Genomic DNA, 9,028 nt, shown 5'->3' with positions numbered 1-9,028 from the left:
TTTTTCACATAAACATTATTAAAGTGAAAACTCATTACATCAAGTGATGTAAAAGCAAGCTACCGTATGATGGTTTCTTTGTACAATGACCAAAACATAAATGTGTGCCCCCCTGGTCCATGGTATAGTCACATGGTACACCATCCATCTTCTGCATGTGCCTTGAATGTAACCTCAAGGTCAACAGCCACATCTCCTCTCACTGCCCACCCACCTTACCCTGAGAGGCATCAGGGGGTGCCAAAATATTTTTCACCTAGGGTGGCCAAATACCTAGAGCCGTCCCTGTCTGTGGTCAACATCTGCCAGACAATAACCTCCTATCAAAGGCCAAATTGGTATTGTTAGTTGTTAAATGAAACTCTTTAATTTTCATATATCTCAAAAGTAATTTAAATAGTAACTGGAATTGTAATAAATTACTTTTTTGACATTGGAAATTTACATAGTTAATTGTTTTGCAAAAGTAACTTCCCAAGCTTTGTCATAATTTGTTTGCTCTTAGTATTTTCAGTTTATGTAGCATTTAAACAGAGCATGCTCAAAAACATTCCAGAAGTTAAAAAAAAAAAAAGATGCACTTAAGATGGATTTCTTCCACCGAGGCTATTCCCCAGACCTGCTATAACAGCTTTAAGACGACACTCCACTCAGAACATGTATGGGGAATCAGATTTTGATATTGCACATGTATAGGTTTTTGATGTGTTTTAAATTTTTCTTTTTATTTTGAGAATGTATTTTAACTAATTGTAATTTTATACTTGTGTTGTTCTCCCACCTCGATCCGTAGGGAGAGGCAGGATATATATAAATAAATTATTATCATTATTATTATTATTATTATTATTATACCATAAGATAATTTTACATGTAAAGAAAAATTGTAGATTAATCAAGATTGCAGTCCTATACAAACTAAGCTGGAAGTTCATCCCATTGAATTCAGTGGAACTTCTCAGTATGTCTGTAATTATATATAGATTGACAAGAAAGTACAGTTGATAAAATAGTGAATACATTAAGAGAAACCATATTTTAATAGTAGCAGGGGGAAGAGCCTCAGGGCAGTGGAATGATCTGAAAGCACTAAAGCAGAACAAAAGGAGCTCAAAGGAATCCAAATCCCTAGGAACAAGAAACAGGGGAGAAAGAAAGAAAATGCATGAAAAAAGAGGCACCAGGGTCATTAAAAGAAAGCAGGACGGGAGGAATAAAAACACCTAAGGGGGAAAAATATTTGTAAACATGGGTCATTTTTTCGATTGTAAAAAGATTAAAATGGAATGGCAGTAAAAGAATATTTTTCACAGAATTGTTTGTATGAAGGAAACGTTTTCTTGAAATGTATACACCACAAACTCTGACACTGAACGAGTCCATGTTCTAGCAATTGGCAGGGCCTGTTTAGTGTTGTCTGCTGTGGAATTCATAGATGCATGAGCATGATTGCGTACAACAAACCAACAGCTTTTCCTAACCCAGTATCCTTCAGTGACAATGGGCAACAACTCCCATAACACCCAGCCACCTACCTGGAAACAACAGGAGCTATGATCAAATGCCTCTGGAATCCTGCACTTTGTAGTTCAATCCTATGGAATTATGGGGTTTTCGAGGCCCTAGCAATCTGGCTGAGAAATCTAAATACTCTTCCTAAAGTACAAATCTTAAGATTCCATATGATGTTGCTATGGCAGTTAAGGTGGAATTATAGCACTACAATTGTGTAGTGTGAAAGGGCCCCAGGGTGATTAAGCTGTCACTCCTGTATATACATGGCCTTGGAAGGAGCAGCTTTTTCCCCTACCCCTGAGGCACCCACATGTCTTGAGCTGGACTTGTTGGCTGCTTCCTACACTTTCTGTGCTGAAAAAGAACCACTGGAAGATTCTATCTGCCTATGTCTCTTGACTATACTGATAAGCGCACAGCATAATGATAACGGTGAATGTCAGCCTATAAGATTTGTACTAAAGCAGACATTAAGTAAAGATGGAGACACTTCTAAGCTCATGTTGTATTTATAATATAGAAAAATATGACTTAATACAGTCAGAAGAGTGAAAGAACCCAAGGAAAGAGAGCAGAAAGGGTTCTCTGAATAGCTGTATCAGTCATCATCAATGAACAGAAATTAACTGAACATTAATATAAGCAAATATACTGAAGAGGTTAATAGTAGTGTATAATTTTCTCCAGTAGTAAATTAATTTATAAGAACAAAGAAAATGTCAAGATTGGTACAATCCACATTTTCTTGGGGTGCAGAAAATTCTGTGCAGTGGGGTATCTCCTTTTGCAATTTATTTGACAAATATTGTTTAAACATGGGTAGGGGAAACAAATGTATAGGGTTGTCACTAGGGGGTGCAGGGGTGTAGACCACATGAATTGACACACTAAGGAGATGTGACCCCACTGTTTCTCAAACATTTGCCTTTTGATAGAAACAGGCTATAATGTTCACTGTGTCCCTTTAAAACACAAGCTCCGTGGAGGAGATGGTATAAGTAAGGTGAGGTTCAGTGGGAGAGAAAGGAAAAGCTTGGTTTTTATTTCAAAAATTGTAATTTAATAGTATAATTTTGATTTTGCCTAGCTATTGATGTCATAATTGTTGCCATTACATTCAGTGATACTTGAGAATTGTGATTTATGAGCAACATTAGTACAAAAACGTTACTAAAAATTCTGTATGCTGTGATATGGGAGGATGTCAAGGGAAGACTAACATCATGAGTTACCACTCTGGGTGATGCCAATCCTAATGATGCCACTGAAAATGTGCTTCCACAAGACAGATCAAGAGAGGCAAGTTGCAGAAAAACACTGGCAGTCGCCTAGAAATCCCCCCAAAGTCATGCAAATGTACCAGCAATGTATTTATTGATATTCCTCTTGCACAGATTTTAGGTCTAAGCTTGGTCACAGTCATCCCTCTAATCATACACAACTACACACTAGCAGCAACAGGCCACATACCACATAGATACACACACAAGGTCTACGTCCTTCTAGAACCCACATACCAACTTTTCTCTGACTTCGTTGTCTGCAAACCCATTCCCAATATACACTTCATTGTGGGATAATACTCCATGCATCTAAGGAAGTGAGGTTTTTGAACAAGTATAGAGCTTCTGGACAATCTGAATCTGAATGGAATTGGCCCATGGCTTGAGTCACCCTTCACAAAGTGATTAAATTGGTCTACTCTGTTTGAGACTATTCAGTAGGTTTCAGGGTTTTCTTCCCAAAGACTGAAACTTTCCTATATCTGTAGTGGACTATATTTAGTATGGAACAGTATAGTTATCTGGATTTCTGACCCATTCTTCCATAAAGGAGTGTCCATGGGGCAGAACAACTTGCCAAGAATTTGTTCCACAAAGAAAGGTCCAGCTATTCTGAGACATTATTCCAATCCAAATACTGGCCAGGTCTTAACTTTAGAGGTGAGGTGACAGTAGGTGCCCTCAGACCAGCCTCTGGAAGAAAATAAAAAGATGCTACTTGTTTGTGGCATTTGCAGTGCCAGGACACTAAGAATATAATGAGAGTATTAATAATAATAATAATAATAATATTTATTTGTATACCGCCCTCTGGCAAACCAATCCGAGCAGTTAACAACAGTAAAATATAAAATATGACAATTAAAAACACTTTACCCCTCCCCCCTTTAAGACAGTATTAAACAGTATAACATATTAAAAACACAATATCAAGCATAAAAACAGCAGTTAAAACTAAAAACCCTGATATTCCTCTGTTGATCCTCAACCATCACTAAGATGGGGCCACGGGAGGAATGAGGGAATCAGGGAACCTGGGAACCTGGGCCGGGATGGTTAATCTGGAAAGGCCTGCCGGAAGAGATCCGTCTTGACCGCTTTTTTAAAGCTGTCTAATGATGTTATCTGATGTTATATTACTGTCTTTATTGTATTTAATAAATTTATATCAGCATTTGCAGTACTAATACTTACTATTGTCCCCATCATCATTACTTATAGAACACATAGTTTCCAAAGAGCTGTACAGGAATAAGTTTCTGCAATTAATTCCCACATTTTAACTGACAGACACAAAATAGACGGAAAAGGAAAGAGAAAAGTAGGAGGAGATGACATAACTTGCTGTTTGTTACTAGGTATACTGGCAAATGGCAGCACTTGAACAATATAGTCATCTGTTGCACAATATATTTTTATTAAGCAGTACTCCACCCTGTAATTTCAATATTACATATTGTTCTACTGAAGGTGTGCCCAATGAAGCTCATAGGAAACTCTATTCCTCCATTGCTTGAAGAAGTTGCCAATAACTTCTTCAGTCAAGATACAGTGGTTGCTGCACCGATGGGTGTAATTATAAAGGGAGCTGCATTTCACTCAGTTATAGGTGTAATTGGCTTACTTGCACCTCTTCTTTTGGTATGGTGGGGAGAATCCTTAGTTAACAACTAGCTTACAGACATATTTAAATGAAAAGTGAAGGGATAAACAGTAGTAATGATGACCACTCATCATGGCTCCATTTGTTTAGGCATTTTAAAAAGAATTTATGTATATAGAGCTGTTTAATCAGATGTACATTTCACTAAATTATTAATAATCTTGAATACCTATGAGGTTTCTATATGTGAAGCTTCTAATCATCCCCTGCTCTTTATCTCCCACTCCTCCAAAGGTCAGAAAGGCTAGTGTCTTAAAAGCAGAAGGAACCCAACTAAAACTTACATTTAAAACCAATGATAGCATTATTTAATTACTTTTACATTAAACTTGGAAGTACATAGTTACAAACAATACTTTGCTTGTAATTAATTCATTTTTCTTAACAACCAAGGCATAACGAAGACTGCATCTACTATACTGTATTTCTACACTGTAGAAATAATGCAATTTGACACCACTTTAACTGCCATGACTCTATCCTACAGAATCCTGGGATCACATGGTGGGGCACCTTGTTCTGAGCTCAGAGTGAGCAATGCATGGTAGCTGCAGCAGTGCCAGGCGGAACAGTGGGATGCATTGTAAACAGGCTGCCCGGCATCACAACAGAGGGCTCTGGTTCATCCAGAACGATCCCGAGCAAAAGGTGAGTTAAAAAAAATAAAGAGGGATATGGTAGGTTCGGTGCTAGATGTCATCCAGACTGTTTGCACTAGAACTGGGGACTGGGCCTGCATTGCCAGGATTCCTCACCATGGGAATGGGAGGAGGACATTTCATTACGCCTATGCAGACAGGGCCTCTGTTATATCTGACAATGCAGGATCTTGGCCAGAATGTTTTGACAACCGGAAAATATATCTCCACCATTCTAGAAATATTTTTTCCTGCCATTTGGTGACACTCTGGGTTATTTTTAAAAAATATTACAGTTGGCTTTCCCTATCCACAGAGTCCCTATCCATGGATTCAACCATCTACAGTTTGAAAATATTTCCTAAAAATATAAATTCCAAAAAATACCCCTTGATTTTGACATTCAGGCTAGCCTGAAGATAGAGCGCCCTCCCTCCATAACTGTCATCTTTCAGCCTGTGAGGGAGAGAATAGGTTGGCCCAGCTCCCAGCCTGAAGATAGAGCGCCCTCCCTCCATAACTGTCATCCTTCAGCCTGTGAGGGAGAAAATAGGCTGGCCCAGGTCCATCAGGGCTAGCCTGAAGAAGAAGAGCCCTCCCTCTGGTCCATCTGCCTTGGTCCAGGCCTCAGAGGGAGAGAAGAACTGCTGGATCTGATCCCCTCCCCCCCCTCACCATTCCCTTCTCCTTTTGTGTCGTGTCTTTTAGATTGTAAGCCTGAGGGCAGGGAACCATCTATTATCCCCTCTGTTGTAAGCTGCCTGGATTCCCAGTGATTGGGCGCCATATAAATAAATCCTATTATTATCATTATTATTATTTTATATAAGGGACTCCGTTTTACTACACCATTGTATTTGATGAGACTTGAGCATCCACAGATGTTGGTATCCACGGGGGGGGGGGGTGTCCAGGAACCAAACCCCAGTGGATCCTAAGGGCCTACTGTAATAGCAAGTTAGTCCATGCACAGTCTTTCTGTGTTGCACATCTCCCTTCATTTTTTTTAAACAACCCCAAACTGGCAAACATGAGTAAGATAACTTCTCATCTTAGGCCTTCACAATCTCTCAGGCAACAGATTCTAAGTGTCATGAAAGAGCAGCCAATTGTTAGCTATTTCATTTATTGCTGTTGTGTTTTTACTAGTACAGACTGGAGAGATTTTCTGCCTCCTGGACCAAAATAACTTGGCTGATTCAGGGGCAGGGCAGCTAACTTGGTTTTGGGGAAACAGTGATATTTGCTATTCTACCTCAAGCAACAAAATGGCCTGACCCAGCCTGCAACTCCTCTCCTACACAAAGCAAGACTAATCCGTTACATGCAGATTGTTTTATTTGCCCTAGAGTAGTACTAATACAAGTGTGCAGATAACATCAGGAACTTACTGTCTCTTTAGAGCTCCTTCTCCATACTTCAGTCTTCTAAAGAACTCTGTCACTGAACTCAAACTAGGCACTGAGAAGCTTACAAATTTGAGAGAACATTAGAGTGGGAAGTAGCTGAAAAAAAAATGCATTTACAAGTTCCATTTTGTCACCAAAAGTGTGAACTGGGATAATGGTTTCTTAGCACACTACATGTATTAATAGTCTGAATATCACAACTGTTTGGTATATGACCAACGTTAAACTGTCTTCACACTAAAACAGGAATCTGTGTGGTTTCATCTGCCTTTGAAAACTAGACTTTTCATTGGTATATACAATGTGAGGAACCTTCAAGGGGGTAGTTGTTCCTTTAGTGCAACAGAAAATTGCTTCAAATAACAGATTCTCATGACATAAAATCATGCCAAGATGTTTGTGTTAACGTAATTGTCATGCAGTTACATTCTGAAGTTAAACTTAATTCTGCATTTAAATTCAAAATTCATACTGTGTAATACCTTTATTAGGCCAATGAAAAAGTATGACAATATGTGCAAGTTTTCAAGGCCACCAGGCATCTTCAACAAGCAAAGATGTTACAAGATTCAAGGAAGAAAATAGATTGGAAGGGAAGAGGAGATGACATGATCCTAAAGTCATGTAGTTTGAGATGTTATGGAAGGAAGGAATGGTAGACTTTCAAACTGGGCTATTCAGGTAGATTTCACTCTAAATGGCCCTTAGGTTTTGCTGGGAACAGGAAAAGCAATACAAAGTAATAAACCTTTATTCTCCCTGTGGAAGATGTAAACAAATCTCTTGAAAATCCTTCAAAATAACCCTATTTCACTCTTTACCTCTCATCTCCAATATGTGCTTTATTTGTACAACCTGAAGCTTCAAGACTACACTCCATGCATTTATGAAAGTGGACTCGTATTTATGATACCAATAAATGTTGGTCTTAAAGATGCCACACAACCCTTTGTGGTTTGTTTCCACCATGTCTCCTTCTTAAACAAAATACAAGGCTGAGGAACATTTAAGGTAAGTAGTTAACAGCAAGTTAAGGTAAGGATTTAACGGTGTGTCAGTGTGGTGCAGTGGCTTAAGTGTTGGACTGCGACTTTGGAGATCAGTCCCAATGGAAATTCACATAGTGACCTTGGATGAGTCACACAGTCTCAGCCCCAGAAACCCCATGACAAGTTCACTTTTGGGCCAAAAACAACTTTAAGGCATACAACAATAAAAACAATTTAACAGTAATCCTAAAACAGCAGAACTGAAAGTATAGACACTGCACATAATACCCAAGTAGCCTGCAAGTCACCTATTCTTCTAGCCACTGACAAACCAACTCAAGCCTTCAGAAACATTTTCTCATCATGGACATTGCAGGATCATTAACGCACAATTTGCAATGCAAGCAAGGCCCACTCAAAGCCATGAAGCTTTGTAGTAGTAGCGAATTGAGACCACAGCTTTGCCACAGTAAGGCAGCGCCAGTGATATACTTGAAGTGACAATAATGCAATTGTAGTGAACCAACTGAATTTAGACAATACTGTAATGGCCTTTTGTAAATCAGACATGGCTTAATATCAGATATACGAATAGCCAATAATTTACAAGCAACTCTGTCAAGTGAATTGGGTTTGGCTTCTACAGAACGTAAAGATCATGGCAATTTGTAAAGATGAACTGTGTAGGCTAATCATGTGGAACACACCAATTCTGCCCTACTCCCAATTCCATATAGCTTGTTCGCATAAAAGAAAACTGCATAAATTGCAAATGTCCAAAAGTATACATTTCAAAAGGGCTTCTGCTGAACAAGTACAAGGAAAAGCAATTGAGAATTCAACAGTTCAAACTAATGCAATCAAAAGGGTGTATGGATTTAGGCATCTCAGTATTTTTACAGGGGAGTGGGCCTGAAATACTTTGGGTAATATCCCAGACCTCCCCTAGCAGACCTGTACATGCTTCCCCATACACATGTTTGAAGACTATGTAATCCTGTGAAGCAGTATCCACCCTAGCAAATGGACACATACATGACTCTAACCAAAATGAAAATAATTGGTTCATCTAGGCATGCTTGGAGGCAGGGTCAGCACTTCCATTAGGCAGGGTGAGTCAAGTATCTCAGGCAGCAGTTGTTGCAGGGCAGATGCAGGCTCACAAATGTTCTACCTGAGTTGCCTGACCATTCCCTCTGTTTTTGGAAAGCACGCATGCCATGCCACACATCCTGTCTGAATTCTCCTAAATCACCCTGCTGCCCTCAGGTGCGTCATGTCATGGAGAAGGGCAGTATTGTAACTGTCAGAGATGATGTCTGATTCAATTGCCAGTCTGGTCAGCTTCTGTATACCATCTTGCTTCAGACAGAAAAATGTCATTGGATAGACCTTAATGAAACCTTTTTTGGTATACCCACTGGCTAATTTGGATGAAGTTAAATATACACTTTCATTCAGTAAAAACAAGAAGATATGATGTGGCAGATTCCTGCAGGAGTATTTTTCAGGATGCTAAAAGCAGGCAATA

Source organism: Sceloporus undulatus, chromosome 5, assembly GCF_019175285.1.
Source record: "Sceloporus undulatus isolate JIND9_A2432 ecotype Alabama chromosome 5, SceUnd_v1.1, whole genome shotgun sequence".
Lineage (NCBI taxonomy): Eukaryota > Metazoa > Chordata > Lepidosauria > Squamata > Phrynosomatidae > Sceloporus > Sceloporus undulatus.
This window is presented reverse-complemented; position numbering follows the sequence as displayed.